This window comes from Pan paniscus, chromosome 17 (assembly GCF_029289425.2).
Source record: "Pan paniscus chromosome 17, NHGRI_mPanPan1-v2.0_pri, whole genome shotgun sequence".
Taxonomy (NCBI): Eukaryota; Metazoa; Chordata; class Mammalia; order Primates; family Hominidae; genus Pan; species Pan paniscus.
Genome location: NC_073266.2, coordinates 94,184,158 through 94,205,046, shown reverse-complemented (window position 1 = coordinate 94,205,046; position 20,889 = coordinate 94,184,158).

Here is a 20,889-nt window from a genome sequence, read left to right as displayed (position 1 = left end):
GCTGAGGTGGGCAGATTACGAGGTCAGGAAATCAAGACCATCCGGGCTAACATGGTGAAACCCCGTCTCTACTAAAAATACAAAAAATTAGCCAGGCATGGTGGTGGACGCCTGTAGTCCCAGCTACTCGGGAGGCTGAGGCAGGAGAATGGCATGAACCCGGGAGGCAGAGCTTGCAGTGAGCCGAGATTGTGCCACTGCACTCCAGCCTGGGCAACAGAGTGAGACTCCGTCTCAAAAATAAATAAATAAATAAAGTCAAGATGGATCAAAGGCTTAAATGTAAGACCTAACACCATAAAAACCCTAGAAGAAAACCTAGGCAATACCATTCAGGACATAGGCATGGGCAAAGACTTCATGACTAAAACACAAAAAGGAATGGCAACCAAAGCCAAGATTACCAAATAGGATTTAATTAAACTAAAGAGCTTCTGCACGGCAAAAGAGACTCTCATCAGAGTGAACAGGCAACCTACAGAACGGGTGAAAATTTTTGCAATCTATTCATCTGACAAAGGGCTAATATCCAGAATCTACAAGCAACTTAAACAAATTTACAAGAAAAAAGCAAACAACCCCATCAAAAAGTAGGTGAAGGATATGAACAAACACTTCTCAAAAGAAGACATTTATGCAGCCAACAAACATATGAAAAAAAGCTCATCATCACTGGTTATCAGAGAAATGCAAATCAAAACCACAATGAGAAACCATCTCATGCCAGTCAGAATGGAGATCATTAAAAAGTCAGGAAACAACAGATGCTGGAGAGGGTGTGGAGAAATAGGAACTCTTTTACACTGTTGGTGGGAGTGTAAATTAGTTCAATCATTGTGGAAGACAGTGTGGCGATTCCTCAAGGATCTAGAACCAGAAATACCATTTGACCCAGCCATCCCATTACTGGGTATATACCCAAAGGATTATAAATCATTCTACTATAAAGACACATGCACTCATATGTTTATTGCAGCACTGTTCACAACAGCAAAGACTTGGAACCAACCCAAATGCCCATCAATGATAGACTGGATAAAGAAAATGTGGCACATATACACCATGGAATACTATGCAGCCATAAAAAAGGATGAGTTCATGGCCTTTGCAGGGACATGGATGAAGCTGGAAACCATCAACCTCAGCAAACTAACACAGGAACAGAAAACCAAACACTGCATGTTCTCACTCATAAGTGGGAGTTGAACAATGAGAACACATGGACACAGGGAGGGGAACATCACACACAGAGGCCTGTCAGGGGGTGGGGGTTAGGGGAGGGATAACATTAGGAGAAATACCTAATGTAGATGACGGGTTGATGGGTGCAGCAAACCACCATGGCACATGTATACCTGTGTAACAAACCTGCACATTCTGCACATGTATCCCAGGACTTAAAGTATAATAAAAAAAATTAAAAAATGCTTTTTAATTTTCTCTAATACCTGTTGCTTTTTATACTTGAAATGAGTAAAAGCAAATGTACTATTTGATCTAGCACAAAATGTTACATTTAATTATATTTAGCGGGATATCTTTATCAGTTCATCATGCCATGTGAGTGAGTTTGAGGAACATTAAAGCATGAAAGTTTCCTTGTGTTCTTTGGTTTTGGCGAACTATGTTGTTTTCTCTTCTGAGCTGTGTGGTCTTGGACGAGCTGCTCTACTTCTCAGGGCCCCAGCTGGATCATTTGTAAAACGGAGATAATAAGAGTTCACCTTCAGAGGGTTGTTATACTGATTATGTGGGTTAAAAGATTAAAGTGCTTAGGACATTTTTTGGCAGATTAGCAAGCTCAAATAACGTTAGCCCTTGTTTTTGTTGTGACTGTTATTAAACAGAATAATACAAATGCTAGGAGTCATTCTTCTCCGGCATTCACTTTGCAACTTGCCTTCCCTTCTCTTGGTTGATATGGTTGGATTAGTATTTGCAAACCTCTCTGGAATTGGGTGAGGAACAGATAGTTTTATGTCAGGAAACTGGTTACCCCTGTGTGGCCCTCGAATTCTTTGCTCTAGCTGCTCAGGTGCAGTCTTGCTAGGGTTTTGCTCTTCAGCCCTTATACCCTATTGTATATGTGTTACATTCTATCTTTCATGTTTAGAAAGATTTGTATCTAAATACACTATTTATAGGTGCTTAAGAGATGTATCACAATACCCTACAATACTTCTTACCTTAGCAAGTTTGTTGGCAACTGCAGTGCTCGACCTCCAGGGGTCCTTGGCACCCTGTATTCTTTTTTGCTTTGTTTTGTTTTTTGATACAGGGTCTTACTCTGTTGCCCAGGCTGGAGTGCAGTGGGACCATCATAGTTCACCGCAGCCTCAAATTCCTGGGCTTAAGTGATCCTCCTATCTCAGCCTCCCAAAGTGCTGGGACCACAGGGGCACACCACCATTCCTGGCTAATTAAAAGAAATTGTAAAGATGGGATCTGGCTGTTTCCCAGACTGGTCTTGAACTACTGGGCTCAAGGGATCCTCCTACCTCAGCCTCCCAAAGTGCTGGGATCACAGGGGCACACCACCATTCCTGGCTAATTAAAAAAAAAAAATTGTAAAGATGGGATCTGGCTGTTTCACAGACTGGTCTTGAACTACTGGGCTCAAGGGATCCTCCTACCTCTGCCTCCCTAAGTGCTGAGATTACAGGTTTGAGCCACGGCCTCTGGTTCCCTGTGTTCTTAAGCTTTGAAGTGGGGCCTTGGGTTACACGACTCCATTTGCCCTTCAGGAACATTTGCCGGTTCCCTCCTAGCATCTTCCACCCTTCTAGTTGATGGCCAATTGAGTATCTGATTATTTGTTCCAGGATCTTTCCAAGTATTGATTCAAAGGTGAACAGTCTGTAACTGGGTACTAGGTCATCTCTTTTAAACAATGGCCACAGTGCCTCCTTTGAAAATCCTCCGGAGACTCTCTTTGTCCTCTGGGACTTCTCCTGTGACTGCCTGTGTCCCACAGTGACTGATGTGTGCCAATGTATAAAATGGCCAGGAGTGTAAAACATCAGACTTCCCCAGAGCAAACACACCCTTTGCAAAGTGATTATTTGGTTATTCGTCTTCCTCTATTAATTTGCTTTTCCACCCGTGCATCTATATGGAGGTTATGCAAGTTTGATGTTCACAGAAGCATTCTTCAGCAAAGATAATTAATTCAAACATTAAAAATATATACATTCTGTTGTTTTGCTTTCCTCTTTCGGAAAGGGAGTTTTAAAAACTTTTTTCCTTCACCTAGTAGACCTGGCAGTATATGAATGTTTGTTATTTCTCCTGTGCTGTGGAGTCCTCATAAGCTTTGCCACCTTACAGCTGCACCACTCACGAAGACCCTGTTTTTGTGATCTAGCTGAATTGTGACTTCAGGAAGATGAAGTTTGGATGTTGCCGTTCTTGTGGCAAACACAGGTGACACACCAATACAGGGGGCTGGATGCTGGTCCCCCCTGGGCATGGCGTGAATTCTTCAGAGTATGGATGTACGCAGTGTACGCGTGAGGGGTGTCCCTGTTCGTGTCCCTAAAGAGGTAAGCTGACTCCAGATGGCCTGTTCCAACTCTGTCCCCAGCCCCTCCAGGGCGGGGCCCCACCTGCCTGAGGCTGTTCACCCCCAGCCTCTTGCTGCGACAAGCCCCTCGTGCTGCCAGGCCTTCTTGGAAGAGGCACCAACCATTCCTGGCTACTTCCCAAGGAGCCCATCTGGTGAAGGAAAATGAACCATCCTCACAGTGGAGACAGTGATGGCAGCTGGTACAGACATCCTCTGCCTGCTCCTCCTCCCCATTCTGGTCTCTCCCTCCAAATACACCTGGATTGGCTGGGCCAGCACCTCCCTGGGGAATGGGACCCCTCTGTCCTATGAAAACAGCTCTAATCACTGTGAGTCCCCATTTGGTGTGCACCCCATGAACTTGGTTTTGGGAGAGACACCTGATTGGGAGCCATAGCTGTGTCTACTGCACCAAGGACCCACAGCCCCATCCCTTTGCCTTATCTTCGCCCCTCTTTGTGTTCTTGTAGACAGATGGGAAGGGAGATGGGGCGGGGGGCAGATGGAGTGTTTGGAGGGGCAGATCAGCCTGGACTGATCGCTCCCTGGACCTGATGAGCAGCTGAAGTCACTCCTGGACCCTCCCACTGTTACTGTTATCTGTGGGACCCTGTTTCCCAGGGTTGGGGCCTTCCTCTTCTCCTTCAGAAGGTAGGCATCCTTCAGTATCATCCTAAGAAGGGTGCAGAGGGGCACGGTTCTGAGGGCCTGGCAGGACTACATGTCTTTATTTTACCTTCATGTTTTATGGTTTGATATAAAACTACAGTTTTACTATAGCTTTCCACTTAGCATTTCCCTAGTTTATTTACTTTTTATTTTTATCAAAGAAAATGTCCAATAGAGCCAGACCCTACTACTCCAGGCCGTTCTTTTGGTGTTGACCACTGACCCAATCCATTTAAGTCATCTGTGTGTACCGGCAACGCTGGCTTCATTCACTTTCTCCTATTGTTGCCTTGTTGTTTTTGGCTGGTTTTCACAGTAGGTCCTAAAATTTCTATTTTTGAAACTCTAAACATATATAAAAAAAAGAGAGAGTAGCATAACGGACCCCTGTGAACACGCACCATGCAGCCTCAACAAAGATCAACTCCTGGGCAGCTGTGTCTCCCAGGCTGCAATACAGGCCACAGTGACCATATTGAAGGCACTGCGGCATCTTCCAACCTCCCTGCGACTGAGCAACTCACTTCCATTCTAATGCCTTTTCACCTGGGAGCTGCTTGTTTGTTGTTCCCATTTTAAAGCCCTCAAGATCATCTATTGAATGATGGCGTCTTGGAATTCCATGACGACAGACCTGTGATCATGTCTCCTTTCATTCTGCTGGTCCTTGGCAGGTCTCTTACATTTGGGCACTTGTTAGTTCTATGAACTTTTACTTGACTTCATCCTTCAGACCTTCTACAGAATTTTTTTTTTTGAGACGGAGTCTCACTCTGTCGCCATGCTGGAGTGCTGTGTCGCGATCTCAGCTCACTGCAACCTCTGCCCCCCGGGTTCAAGCTATTCTCCTGTCTCAGCCTCCTGAGTAGCTGGGACTACAGGTGCCCGCCACCACGCCCAGCTAATTTTTGTATTTTTAGTAGAGATGGGGTTTCACCATGTTGGCCAGGATGATCTCGATCTCTTGACTTCGTAATCCACCCGCCTCAGCCTCCCAAAGTGCTGGGATTACAGGCGTGAGCCACTGCGCCTGGCCAGAAATGTTGTTTTATTTTAGTTGTCATTCCTACAAATTCCAGGAGCTGTAATTTAGTCTCTGTCTGTGTGCACGTGTGCGTTCATCTTGCTGTTTTATGAATGCAGCATTTGCCTAAGGATGTTAATATAGATTTTTTAAAAGTTTTTTTCTGCTCTCTTTATAGACTGCTTCCTCTATGTTAATTTTTGTAACTTTCATTATTTTTTTTAAATCAAATTTCTTGTGGTGCTGGACTGTCCTTTCACATTGACGACCGAGGTACTAAAAACCAGACTGAGTCACAGCAGGGCCTGTGGGCTAGGGGCGTCATTCATTTCCCCTGTCGGGGGAAGGCCGCCCACCCATGGCTTCTGATTGTCTGGGAGCAGGTGGTCAGGGGCTCCTGCACTGAGAAAACTTCTCCTGGGCCCCCTGCATGGAGCGCCCCCACCCCTGTGAGATGGAGAAGGAGGGCGAGAGCTCCCCCTGTGGCCCAGCTATGGAAGGAGACCCTTTTTGTTGGGCTCCTTGTGGTAAACGACCTCTTCCTGTCCACATCTTCAGCTGTAGACACGTTCCCTGTACTTTACCACCTCTCATCTGTTCCTGCCTTCTGTACCTTGTTGAAATATCTCACTGGCTGCTGTTTTTCCTCTCATTTTCTTTGTTATTATGAATAATATCTTTAAAACTATTATGCAGAGCTTTAGGTAAAAGAGAAGATAAAATCCATCTGGTCAATCCACTGTGTTAAATAGAACATATATTTCTGAAAGTTCTTTTTCTTTCTTTTTCTGATTTCAGTTTTCTTCCCTTTATATATTGTGTCTTTTTTTTTTTGCCACTCATTCCTCTAATCCATCTACCTCCAAGAGACCGATTTCTAAATCTCTCACGATCTCTTCCCTGTTAGAGATCAGATGAGCAACAGACCTTGTTCTGTTTGATTCCTCCAACGTTCTAAGGGAGGAAGTTCTCTCCAGCGTAGACCAAAAATCGACGTGGTGGTCTGTGGTCAGCTGAATTGTTTTTCCAGAATGTAACAGTTTCATGCCCCATCATAACCAGATGTAGCTGAAAGCTTTGGTGAGTTGACCAGAAAAGGTTTCCTCGAGCTCTTCATCATGTGGGCATCTATAAATAGACTCTACTGCGATGTCGCCCTCGATCTTAATCCGCCTTGCACAGTCTAGTGAGTGGCTTCATGTTTCCTGAGAGATTTTATTCAGCGGATCGTGGTGTCTATCCACACGGATGCAGTGTTCCCTGCCGTGATGATACAATGTGAGAATGTGAGAGATTTTTTGCCCTGCAAGGAAAGAACTGAATTTCTCATTAAGTTGAAGAAATTTTTATGATCATTGAATTATTAAGGTCTGGTCTTTTCAGAAAGCTACCAAGGGAAGGGAAGGAAAAAAATAAATAATAAATGGTGTTTTTTGTGCAAAGTTTACATTTTTTTTTTCCAGGGAACAAGAAGGACGCTGATAAAACTCCAGATGCTTTGCTCATCCACGTCTACTCCACACATTTCTCCTAGACGGCGGCACCTCCTTTCCATCCTGACTTGGAGGGGCTTCATTTCAGACGGGCCGTGATTCACATTTTCTTACAGTACTTTGAGCTCTTGAAAGCCCTGGTAGAGATCATTATCATTTCCTGCTTTAGCCTGGCTCCCGAGCTGTGGTGGCTGCATTTCTTTGGTCCTGTTTTTTTATGAGCCTCACCCTTTGAGTACCAATAAAGGCTGCAGTAAAGGGACTGATCCAGACCCAGATAACTGCATGGCCAGAACAAAGTGCCCCAGCCTGAGCACCATGACAATAAATGGAGCTACATTGAAGCAAAAAGTTCCAGAGAAATGGGAAGAGAGGTGCCACAAGAGAGAGCAGGACTCTTAATCTTTTGGAACTAAAAGTTAACTGTTACTTCCACTACTTCAATTTGGAGCCTATTTGAAGGAGCCGTTGACATATGCTTTTATACAAATTTGTTGATCTGTATTTTCCTATATTTACTTTATGCACTCCTCAGTCATAACACTGCTAGAATGTCCTTTGTATAATTTAAAAAGTGACAATGGAATTTTTTGAAGTATGCAGGGGGAGAAGTGAAAAGAAGATGTCCACAGAGCAGGATGCTCCTTATCCTGGCCCCCATCTGTCATCAGGGGCACTGGGAACAGTCTCTGTTTTTCCTAGGAGCAGCGATCACTTAAACTAATTTACAAAGTAAGCTGATTTCTGCCTCCTAACAGTTACTGAGTGCTTAACATTATAGGAAATACAGTCTAGGTCTAAATTACTTACAAGGGATGTTTCAAAAAGTAGTCCTAAAAATTATTCAATCACCAAGAAATTATCCTTCATATAAATGTGTCAGGAGCAGTATGCATTGACATTTTGAGTAAATATTTCAGTTTTATGTCGAATGTATATTCAGTTGCTTCTGAAAAATAGATTGTAAGCAAGCAGATGGGGAAAATATTTCAAAATGGAATTTAAGAGGATCAATCGTATTTAGAATCAGCTGTATTAGAAATGCAGCATAATAAGAGGTATCTTTCTCGGAGCTGTAGGTATTGTTATAACCTGGGATTTGTTTCCTGTACATCTGGATATAGATCATTATGTAAATAAAAGAAATGCCTTTTCAATATTCAAAAGTGTTTTTTTCTTTTTGAAGCACAGCTAGTTATGTTTTGTTAATAAGGGAACATTAAATCTTTAATTTATTCCAAATTTTACTCACGATACTCAAACTGCTCTCACTCATTTTAGGTTGAGACTTTTCCAAGCCAGGATTGGGCTGATGCAGGGGACGTCCTCCGAGCAAGAGGGTGCATGCCATGGATGACAAAGGCAGGAGCTGCTCAGTCCAAACCTGGGTCCCCCAACCACCGTCTAGCGGACGTGTAACATCGGGCAAGTGACGCAGCTTTCCTCTCGCATTTTCCTATAAAATGGAGCTAAATATAGTCCCTACCTTATAGGGTTCTTATGAGGATTAAGTGAGTTAATGTGGAAAAATCACTCACGACAGCAATTGGTTATTGGTATCATATAAGGGGAAACATGGACTTCCTCAGATAATGCCAACGATTGACCCTTTCCTGCTGGGTATGTCCAGACAGTAAAACTCCTCTGTGCTTCAAAAAGTAAAGAACTGGTTCCATAGATGTGGGACATGAGCAGGGGTGGTGCTGTTGGAAATTTTGCTTTTTTGTTTAATGTGAACAATACCATTTGTTCTTGAGTGGTTTTGCCCAGGTATTATAGGCAAGGGGTCTTTGAAAAATGAATTTATGGCCAGAAGTGGCTGTATCTTCTCAAGCAAAGCCCTTGGTGTTTACTGATACCATCAGTAACTGAAGGCTCTTCTGGTTAGGGCTGAAATTCTTTTCCTTTTACAGAAGTTGGAGACACCAGATGAAAGACACTAAAAAGTTATAAAGTAGATTTAGTGTTGAGTACGTTCCAGCATTCTCCATTAATTGTGTGGTTTCAAATAGCAAAGGGCTACCTCCTCTTGAAGACAACTCATGAGAGGACAATGGGGAGGACATGGGTCCTGGAGGACCAGGAGCAGGGAGACACAGCCATTTGTGGGAAGAGCCCGTGGAAAGGGCATCCAGCCAGACTCCAGATCCGTCGTGTTTCCTTTGGCCAACTTCATTGCATCAACTTGTAGTTGATGTACTACTAGCAAATTGTAACAGTGTGTAAACTACTTAATAGGCGATCAAGTGGACCAAGAGGAAAAGTGGGACCTTCCTGGGGCACACATGCAGGTAACATGGAAACTATAGTCACTTCCTGGTGCTACCTCTTAGCCAGGCAGTGTCCTTAGTGATATTGCTTATGCCTTATTCTCGCCCTGTGTGGTTACGATCCTCCACTGCACAGGTAATGAACATGAGGCACTGAAGGTAACCTGCCCAGTGTCCCACAAGGCTGTGGTGTGAATGTTTACATCACCCAAAGCATTGAAATCCTAACTCCCAAGGTGGTGGTATTTGGAGATTGGGCATTTGGGAGCAGATAAGGTCATGAGGCTGAAGCTCTCATAGATGGAATTAGTGCCTTTATAAAAGAGGCCCCAAGAGAGACTGCTTGTCTGTCCCTTCCACTGCGTGAGAACACAGCAATAAGGTACCATCTACGAACCAGAAAATGGGTCTTCAACAGACCCCAAATCTGCCTTGACTGTGGACTTGCCAGCCTCTAGAACTGTGAGAAATACAGTTTTGTTGCTTATGAGCCACCCAGCCTATGGTAATTTGCTATAACAGCCCAAACAGACTGAGACACAGTGAGTGGACCCTGTGACGCCAGAGTCTGTCCCTTGGCCACCACTGTTGAAGGCCAAAAGGGTGAGGGTCGTGATCAACTCAGTGCACCACTGGAGGCTATATGGGTAAAGAGCAAACTGTTCTCATGAAAGCAGGATGTTGGCAAACTGACAAACTGCATCTGCAGCCCAGAAGGAATGCTGAGGGCAGTCACGACCCAGGCACAAGTGTTGCTTGGGATTAGACGCATCTGGAGCCTGTTAGCAATAATGTGAACCTGTGATCAATTAAGCAGCTGACCAGTCGTCACCTCCTGCTCCCTGTTCTTTCTACCCAATAAATACAAAGGGCTGGAGAAGCTCAGGGCTGCTGCCTTTGCTCACTAGAAGCGGGGAGCTCTCTTCTTCCCCTGGCCCTTTCCTTTAAAACAGTTTCTTTTGTCTTAAGTTTTCATTTCTATGTTCATCCCCCTTCATTCAGTCTCATAATGACGGTCTCAAGTAGTAACAGTAGTAATTGTCATAATGATGGTCTCAAGTAGTAAGAGTAGCAATTGTCGTAATGATGGTCTCAAGTAGTTAACAGTAGTAACTGTGGTAATGACAGTCTCAAGTGGTAACCGTGGCAGTCTGTCACACACCACCTGTCTTTCTTCCTAACTGCTCAGTACCTGGCTCCCTGGTGCACTCATGAGACCTGCTCTTCCCTTCTTTCTCACCCCTTCCACTCAGTCTGGAAGTTCTCAAGCACCACTGCTGAATCAGCAAAAAGTGAATGTGACAGACACAGTCACTGCCTTTTGAGAAAATTCATTCCCAGACAGACAACACTGCTATGGGCAGAATGTATAAAGGATCCCTCAAATAAGACACAAATGCTACACCTCACCTTCAGGAACTGTTGTGGTTTGGATATAGTTTGTTTGGCTCTGCCAAGTCACCTGTTGAAGTTGGTTCCCTAGTGTTGGAGATGGGGCCTGGTGGGAGGTGTTTAGGTCTTGGGGACAGATCCCTCATAAATGGCTTGGTGACAGTCTCACTTGTGAGAATTGTCACTCTTAGTTTGCATGAGAACTGATGGTAATAAAAAGCCTGGTGGCCAGGTGCGGTGGCTTATGTCTGTAATCCCAGCGCTTTGGGAGGCCGAGGAGGTGGAGTCTGCAGTGAGCCGAGATCACGCCACTGCACTCCAGCCTGGTGACACAGCAAGACTCTGTCTCAAAAAAACAAAACAGAAATAAAGATAATAAAGATCAGAGCAGAAAGAAATGAAACTTAAATGAAAACAGTACAATCAATGAAATCAAAAGTTGTTTTTTTGAAAAGGTCAACAAAATAGACAAATTTTGCCAGACTCAATAAGAAAAAAATGAGAGAACACCCAAATAAATAAAATCAGAGATGAAAAAGGAGGCGTTATAACTGATGCCACAGAAATTCAAACAATTATTAAAGGCTACCATGGGCAACCATATGGCAAGAAATTGGAAAACCTAGAAGAAATGGATAAATTCCTAGACACATACAGCCTACCCAGGTTGCACCTTGAAGAAATCCAAAATAACAAATAACAACATTGAAGCCATAATAAAAAGTCTCCCAGCAAAGAAAAGCCCCAGACCGAATGGTTTTACTGCCTAATTTTACTAAACATTTAAAGAAGAACTAACACCAATTCTACTCAAACAATTCTGAAAAATAGAGTACAAACTCATTCTATAAGGCCAGTATTACCCTGATACCTACACCAACAAATATAAATCTAAAAAAGAAAACTACAGGCCAATATCCCTAATAAACATTGACTAAAAAAATCCTGATGAATATTGATGCAAAAATACTAGCAAACCAAAGTCAATAATACATTAGAAAGATCATTCATCATGACCAAGTTGGATTTATCCTAGGGATGAAAGGATGGTTCAACATATGCAAATCAAATCAATCAATGCGATACATCTTCTCAACAGAATGAAGAACAAAAATCATATGTTCGTTTCAGTTTACACAGAAAAAGCATTTGAAAAAATTCAACATCGCTTTGTAACTTAAAACCCTCAAAAAAAAAAAAAAAACTGGGTATAGAAGGGACATACCTCAACATAATAAAAGCCCCATATGACAGACCCACAGCTAGTATCATACTGAATGGGAAATAACTGAAATCCTTTTCTCTAAGATCTGGAACAAGACAAGGATGCCAACTTTCATCACTATGTTATTCAATCAGCACTATGTTATTCAACACAGTCCTTGAAAGTCCTAGCTAAAGCAATCAGACAAGAGAAAGAAATAAAGGACATCCAAATCACAAAGGAGAAAGTCAAATTATCCTCATTTGTGAATGACATGAACTTATATTTGGAAAAGCCTGAAGAGTCCACCAAAAAATGATTAGAACTGATAAACAAATTTAGTAAAGTTGCAGGATAAAAAATCAACAAATAATCGTAGCACTTCTATATACCAACAGTGAAAAATCTGAAAAAAAGATCACATCTATAATATTAATAACTACAACTAAAATTAAATACCTAGAAATTAACCAAAGGAGTAAAAGATCTCTACAATGAAAACTATAAAACATTGATGAAGGAAATTGAAGGGGATACTGTTGGGAATCCTATTTATAGATAGCAAACTCACTCTTTCACCCCAAATTCTGCATCAATAATAATTATTAAGATAAATGTTGGGATTTTTATTTGCATCATCCTAGTGATTTTTTTTGGAGACAGAGTCTCCCTCTGTCACCAGGTTGGAGTGCAGTGGCACGATCTCGGCTCAGTGCAACCTCCTCCTCCCAGGTTCAAGCGATTCTCCTGCCTCAGCCTCCTGAGTAGCTGGGACTACAGGTGCCTGCCACCACGCCCAGCCATTTTTTTTTCTTTTGCATTTTTAGCAGAGACGGGGTTTCACCATGTTGGCCAGGATGGTCTTGATCTCTCGACCTCGTGATCTGCTCACCTCAGCCTCCCAAAGTGCTGGGATTACAGGCATGGGCACCGCGCCCAGCCTGCTGGCCAACTTTCTATTTTTCCTTCTTTGCTAATAGAATCTTGATTTATTCAGGTCTTGAGAACCCAGTAAGTGGATGCTGGTTATTGTAAGTCAATCTTGGCAATTCTACTTCCCTTGCTACTGATTGTTTTATGTGTGGTTAGTCAATGCAATGCTGTCTCATAATGTTTAAGAAGAAGTTGGTTGAAGGTTTTATTAGAGGGGTTCACCCCTAATAAAAAGGGGTCCAATGTGGACTTCAAGTCCAGGCTCTTATGGGAAGGATGCTGTTTTCCCTGCTTCTTCTACTAAGTAAAACTATAGACCCTGAACATAATACAAGAGACAACCAAAGGAGACCGCTAGAAGATGGAAAGAAGAAGGCAAGCTGGTTAGAGGTCCCAGGACTGGAGAAACAAAATAATAGCAGGGCACCTTACAACCCACCATCCAGCAGAGAAAGAAAATCCACTCTGACCCACAACCTAGCCACAGAAGGTGGCTCAGGTAGCTTCATTCCTCCCCCAGATTTGTGGAATCCCACCACCAACACCAGGTTAGCCCAGCAGCACCAAGAAGAAGGATCACTCCGAAGCCCCACTAGTAAGTGACCAGAGGAATCACTTCCCCGAGGACCTGAGCCTCCCCTCCCCTAACCAGGGTCATGGGAGACACAGGCAAGAAGGACTAACTGCAACAAGCACCTAGCCTAGGAAGTTTTTTCATCCCCACTGTCTGCAGACTCCTTTCCCCAACCTGTGGGCACCAGGGACCTAGCATGGGGAAAGTATCTGCCTATTTAGGCAGCACCAGTAGGGACCATTGGGAGATCAAGCAGTACAAAAAAAATGAGCCGCCCAAAATAACTCCACAAAAGCTCTGAAGATTAAATTGTCGTTGGAACCACAGCATACGAAAAAAGGCGAAGATCTGTGTGCCTAAACCTAATCAGGATGGCTACCTGCTAAAACAAAAGAATTAAATAGGGCCCATAGTTCCCTAACATAATAGTTAAAATGTCCAAGATACAGTGTAAGATCACCTGTCATACCAACACTCTGGAAAACCACGACTTGAATAAGAAATTACAGTCACCTGACATTGACATGGAGCTGAATCAGAGGTTAAATTGCCTGAAAAGAATTTTCAAACAGCCATCGTCAAACTGCTTCAACAAGCATTACAGGCTCTCTTAAAACAAATAAAAAATTAGAAAATCTGATCCAGAAAATAAAAGTTATAAAAAAGAACAAAATGGAAATTACAGAAGTTAAAAAATAGTAACAAGCTTTGCTCACTAGTAGAGTTAAGATGGCAGAAGATAAAATAGAGCAAACTTGAGGATTGAGCAAAACAACGTGCCCAAAATAAACAACAGAAAATAGAGTGAAAAAGATGAACAGAGTTGCAGGCACTCGTGGGAGAATAACAAAAGATGCAACATTTGTATTATTAGATTTCAAGAAGGAAAGAAGAAAGAGAAGACAAAAGGATGTTGAAGAAAATTATGGGTGAAAACTTCCAAATTTTGATGAAAGACATAAACCAACAGATTAAAGAGGCTGAGAAAACCCCAAAGGGAATAAATCCAAATAAATTCATGCCAGGGAACCATATATGCCTGAAAACTAAAGACAAGGAAAAAAATCTTGAAAAGTTCCAGGAAGAAATAACACATTCACAGTAAGTGAGCACCATTTTGAATGACAGCAGATTTCTCATCAGAAACCATAGAGACCAGAAAGAAGTGGCACAACACTTTTCCAGAGATGAAAGAAAAAAACTGTCTGCTGCTAATTCTATATGTGGTGAAACCATCCTTCAGGAATAAAGGGGAAATAAAGACATCCTCAGATGAAGGAAAACTAAAAGAATTTGTCACCAGATATTTACCTTTAACCCTTTTCCCATTTGCCCCAAGAATACTCGCCAGCAGTGCTTGCAGCTGCAGCGTTTACCCCGATATAATTTTGCCACGAGTTATCTTTTTTTTTTTTTTGAGACATAGTCTCGCTGTGCCGCCCAGGCTGGAGTGCAGTGGCGCGATCTCTGCTCACTACAAGCTCTGCCTCCCGGGTTCACACCATTCTCCTGCCTCAGCCTCCGGAGTAGCTGGGACTACAGGCACCAGCCACCGCACCTGGCTAACTTTTTGTATTTTTAGTAGAGACGGGGTTTCACCGTGTTAGCCAGGATGGTCTCGATCTCCTGACCTCATGATCTGCCCACCTTGGCCTCCCAAAGTGCTGGGATTACAGGCGTGAGCCACCGTGCCCGGCTGAAATATTTTGCTTTTATTATTATTTTTGCATCACTGTAGTATACTAACTTTGGAAACAAAAGACATCATTCTATTTAGGGCATTCTGGATTTAGTTAGTGGTATTCCCATTTACAAAATATAGTAATTTTCAACTGCTGAAAAGGTCAAATCCTAGAAAACGTAGCATTCCTACAGGTGATGTTAACATCATTCCCAAAGAAGATTCTTTTGATGAATCCTATTTTTCCGAAATACATGAATCTGATGATTCAGGCAATTCTGAAGTTAGTTCTGTTTAGAAACAACTCCAACAACAGCATTTATATTTTATTTTCACATTGAAAGTCAGTCAGATTTGGCCGGGCACGGTGGCCCAGCACTTTGGGAGGCTGAGGCGGGCAGATCACGAGGTCAGGAGTGCGAGACCAGCCTGGCCAACATGGTGAAACCCCGTCTCTACTAAAAATACAAAAATTAGCTGGGCATGGTGGTGCATGCCTGTAATCCCAGCTACTGGGGCAGCTGAGCCAGGAGAATGGCTTGAACCCAGGAGGCGGAGGTTGCAGTGAGCCAAGATCGAGCCACTGCACTCCAACCTGGGTGACAGAGCAAGATTCTGTCTCAAAAAGAAAGAAAGAAAGAAAGAAAGTCAGTCAGATTTGCTTCAGACTCCAAGAGCGTGTTTATGTAAAACTAAATGAGACCTGGAAGTGAACTGCACTTTTTTTGGTTTTCTAAATGGGAAAAGGGTTAAGAATGACTAAAGGAAGTTTTTCAAACAGAAAGAAAATGATAAAAGTAAAAACCTTGGTGCATCAGGAAGTAAGAAAGGACAATTGAAAGAGTAGAAATGTATGCATCCCAAAGATTATCCTTCCCCTCCTGTGTTGCATAAATCATGTTGATTATTTTTTAAGTGACGAAGGTAACACAAACTAATGGGAGGGAGATATCCACACTTCACTTGAAGTAATAAAATGTTAACACCAATATCTGGGGAGATGGGCCAAGATGACTGGCTAGAAGCAGCTAGTGTGCGTGGCTGTCACAGAGAGGAACAGAAGGGGCGAGTAAATACAACTCCTGCAGCTGAAACATTCAGGTCCTTGCATTGGGATTCATCAAGGAAACAACTTGACCCTACAGAGAATGAAGAGAAGGAAGACTGGACAACGGCCCCCCGGGGAGCAACATGGAGCCAGGACATCCTCCCTCGCCCAGGGAAGCAGGGAGTGAATGAGCCGCCCGGGAAACCAAGCTTCTCCCACAGATCTTTGCAACCCTTGGCTCAGGAGATCTCCTTGTGAACCCACTCACCAGGGCCTTGGGTCTTCAGTCTGACACAGAGCTGCCTGGAGTCTGGGCAGAGCAGCTGCTCAGGCATGCATGGAGACCCTGGAGCCTTAGATCCTTGGGCTTTCTGGCAAAAGTAGCTGCAGCTCTGGCAAAGAGGGAGATTAGACTCCCATACATACCCCTAGGAAAGAGGCTGAATCCAGAGGGCTGAGCAGCAGCAGCCTGCAGACCCCACTTCCACAGCACCCCACAAGATAAAGGCCCCCCGGCTTGGAATTCCAGCCAGCTACCAGCACTGCCCTGCACCTCCCTAAGAAGGAGCTCCCGGGGTGAGGGGTGGGCCACCGTCTTTGCTGTTCAGGTGATTTAGCCCTTCCAGCCTCCAGGCTCTGGAGAGTCTGAGCTAACCTGGGGCGGAAGAGATCCCTTAGCACAGCACAGCTGCCCTACCAAAACACGGCCAGACTGCTGCTTAGCAGGTGCCTGACGCCGTTGCTGCTCACTGGGCCAGACCTCCCAGCCAGGGCCTCTAGCCACCCCTGCCGGAGATCTCCAGCTGACAGGGATCTGAAGTCCCCCTCGGATGGCGTGCCCAGATGGACAGGCGGGCCGCCAGCTCCTTGCTTTTTGGGTGACTTTGCCGTTCCAGCCTTTGGACTAGGGAGTATCCGAGGCGACAGGGGGCTGAAGTGGACCCCAGCACAGCACAGGTGCTCTACCAGAACGTGGCCAGACTCTGCTTTTTTAAGCGGGTCCTGATCCCGTTCCTTTCCGCTGGGCCGGGCTTCTCAACCGGGGTCTCCAGCCACTTCCTACAGATGCCTTTCACCAGGCAACAAGTCCGTTCCTCCCTGGGACAAAGCTCCCAGAGGGAGGGACAGGCTGTCATCTTTGCTGTTTCTCAGCCTTCCCTAGTGACACGCCCAGGTTCTGGAAAATCCGAGGTGACTAGAGACTGAAGCGGGCCCCAGGCATAGCACGGCAGCCCTGCAGAAAAGTGGCCAGATTGTTATGTGGGTGCCCGTTCCCATATCTCCTCACTGGGCAGGTCCTCCAGGCCTGGGCCTCCAGCCACCGCCCGCCAGAGCTATTGAGCCAGCACCAACTCAGCATCTCCCTGGACAGCCTCCAGGGGCAACTGAAAGTCTCTCTGTCACGGGGCAAAGACCCGAAGTGCCTGATCCACATCCCCAACAAGCGGCAGCCAACCCTAGGAGAGGAGGCCAGTCCATTCCCCACGGGTCTCAAACACCTCCTCCTTGAATTAAAAGAGGACTGCCCAGGGCTGGGTCGCATCCATTAAGATGTGCTGTGAGAGGACGTGATGCTGGAGCTGCATCTGACCCGCGATGGAGACTGAGAACACTGTAGGAGGGACGACCAGGAACGTGTTTAACCAGCAGGGGAACCACCCTCTTCTCAATGTCTGATTCTGTGGGAAAATGCCAATTACTCATCGGTTATGAGATGTGTAATCTGTTATTTGCAACCAAAATACTCTACTTGATCTAGGCTTGAAAACTCAAGCTACCTCCAATAGAAGAATTATTGGAATAGTTTCCAGACAAAATATAAAACATCCAGTTACATTTAAATTTCAGATAAACAGTGAATACATTTTTATTTTATTTTTATTTATTTATGTTTTTAATTTTATTATTATTATACTCTAAGTTTTAGGGTACATGTGCACAACGTGCAGGTTTGTTACATATGTATACATGTGCCATGTTGGTGTGCTGCACCCATTAACTCTCCATTTAACATTAGGTATATCTCCTAATGCTATCCCTCCCCCCTCCCCCCACCCCACAACAGGCCCCGGTGTGTGATGTTCCCCTTCCTGTGTCCAAGTGTTCTCATTGTTCAATTCCCACCTATGAGTGAGAACATGCAGTGTTTGGTTTTTTGTCCTTTCGATAGTTTGCTGAGAATGATGGTTTCCAGCTTCATCCGTGTCCCTACAAAGGACATGAACTCATCATTTTTTATGGCTGCATAGTATAGTGAATACATTTTTAGTATAAGTATGCCCCATATATGGGAGAGGATTGAGTCTTATAAAAAATTACTTGTTTATTTGGTATTCAAATGTAACTACATTTCTCACATTTTTATTTGCTAAATCTTGTAACCCAGTATTGGAATAGGTATGGATGTATATGGTAACTGAAAATTAGTATTTGTACAGGCTGCATTAGATTCGACTCCCAATACGTGAGTGAAACTGAGGATCTGTCATTTCAGATTTGTCATTTTGAGAGTAATAATGTCATATTTGTTTTACACATATAAGTATTAAAAATGGGATTTTTCTTTTTGGCTATGACCACAAAAGCACAGACAACAAAAGCAAAAGTAGACAAAGGGGAGTGCATCAAACTCAGAATGCTTCTCCACAACAAGAAAACAATCAGCAGATCAAAGAGACAACCTACAAAACAGGGGAAAATATTTGAAAATTATACATCTAATAAGAGGTTAATATCCAAACTATATAAGAAACTCAAGGTCGGGCACGGGAACTCACGCCTGCAATCCCAGCACTTTGGGAGGCCAAGGCGGGTGGATCATGAGGTCAGGAGATCGAGACCATCCTGGCTAACACAATGAAACCCCATCTCTACTAAAAATACAAAAAATTAGCCGGGCGTGGTGGCGGGCACCTGTAGTCCCAGCTACTCGGGAGGCTGAGGCAGGAGAATGGCGTGAACCCAGGAGGCAGAGCTTGCAGTGAGCCAAGATTGCGCCACTGCACTCCAGCCTGGGCAACAGAGCAAGACTCCATCTCAAAATAATAATAATAATAATAATAATAATAATAATAATAATAAAATAAACTCAAACAAGTCCACTCCCGGAAAACAAATAACCAGATTTTAATATGAGCTAGGGACCTGAATAGACATTTCTCAAAAGAAGACATACAAATGGCCAACAGGTATATGAAAAAAATGTTCAGCCTCACTAATCAGTCGGGAAATGCAAATGAAAACCACAATGAAGTATCATCTCACACCTGTCAGAATGGCTATTAGGAAAAAAAAAAAAAGATAACTGTTGGTCAGGATGTGGAGAAAAGGGAACCCCTGTACACTGTTGATGGGAAGGTAAGTTAGTATTGCCATTATAGAAAACAGATGAAGTTTCCTCAAAAAATAAAAATAGCCCGGTGTGGTGGCTCACGCCTGTAATCTCAGCACTTTGGGAGGCCAAGGTGGGAGGATTGCTTGAGACCAGGAGTCTGAGGCCAGGTTGGGCAATATAGTGAGAACTTGTCTTTACAAAATAAAAAAATTAGCTGGGTATGGTGGCACACACCTGTAGTCCTAGCTACCTGAGAGGCTGAGGCAGGATTGCTTGAGCCCAGGAGGTTGTGGCTGCAGTGAGCCATGATCATGCCATTGCACTCCAGCCTGGGTGGAAAAAAAACAAACCTAAACTAAATAGGACTACCATTATGGCCCAGCAATCCCAGTTCTGGGTGTATATGTAAAGAAAATGAAATCAGTATGTCGAAGAGATGTCACACCCGTGTTCATTGTGGCAATCTTCACAACAGCCAAGACTTGTAACTCACCTAAGAGTCCATCTAGAATAAAAGGATAAAGAAAATGTGGTATTGCCAGACGCGGTGGCTAATGCCTATAATCCCAGAACTTTGGGAGGCCAAGGAGGATAGCTTGAGTCCAGGAGTTTGAGACCAACCTGGGAAATATGGTGAGGGCTGGTCTCCACAAAATATTTTTAAAAATTAGCCAAGCGTGGTGCTGCATGCCTGCAGTCCCAGCTACTGGGGAGGCTGAGGTGGGAGGATCGCTTGAGCCTGGGAGAAGGAGGTTGCAGTGAGCCGAGATTGAGCCACTGTACTCCAGCCTGGGTGACAGAGTGAGACCCTGTCTCAAAAACAAACAAACAAACAAACCAGAAAACGTGGTATGTATGTGTATATATAGACTTATATATACACATATACAATGCAACACTATTCGGCCTTAAAAAAATAAGAACATCCTATCATTTGTGATAATATGGAAAAACCTGGAAGCCATTATGCTGAGTGAAAGAAGCCAGGCACAGAAAGACAAGTACTGCAGGATCTCACTTAAGTGTAGAAACTAAAATAGTGGAACTCATAGCAGAGGGTAGAATGGTGAGGGCTGGCTGGGTGGAGAGATGCTGGTAAAAGGGCACAAACTTTCATTAGGCAGTTTGGGAGCTCTGTAGCACACAGCACAGTGACCACAGATAATAGTAATGTATTATGTACTGGAGCATTGCTAAGAGAGTGGATCTTCAATGTTTTCATCTGTGTGTGTGTGTGTGTGTGTGTGTGTATGGTGATATATACATGTGTGTGTGTATATATATATATGGTGTTATATGAGTTAATTAGCTTCATTGAGCCCTTTCACAGTGCATACATATGTCACAGCATCATACTGTACACCATAAATATATACAATTTTTATTTTTCAATGATATCTTAATGAAGCTGGAGGTTGGAGAATGGGATTCTTTTTCTCCCAGTTTCAGCCCAGGCCTCAAGATAATGAGTGTCAGCTACAACCACATTCCACGCAAGGTGCAGGGCCTATGAGGGACTTTTAAAGGAAGTGGTAAAAAATCAATTCCATGACTCTTGCCCCTCCATCAACCTTCTTAGCAAAAGCTACAAATTCAAATATACCCTTAGGCCAGCATAAACTGGGGGAAGAGAAACATGCGATGAAGTTTAGTACTTTCTCATGTGGGACTAGGCATGTTAATCTCTGAAATAAGGTCATTA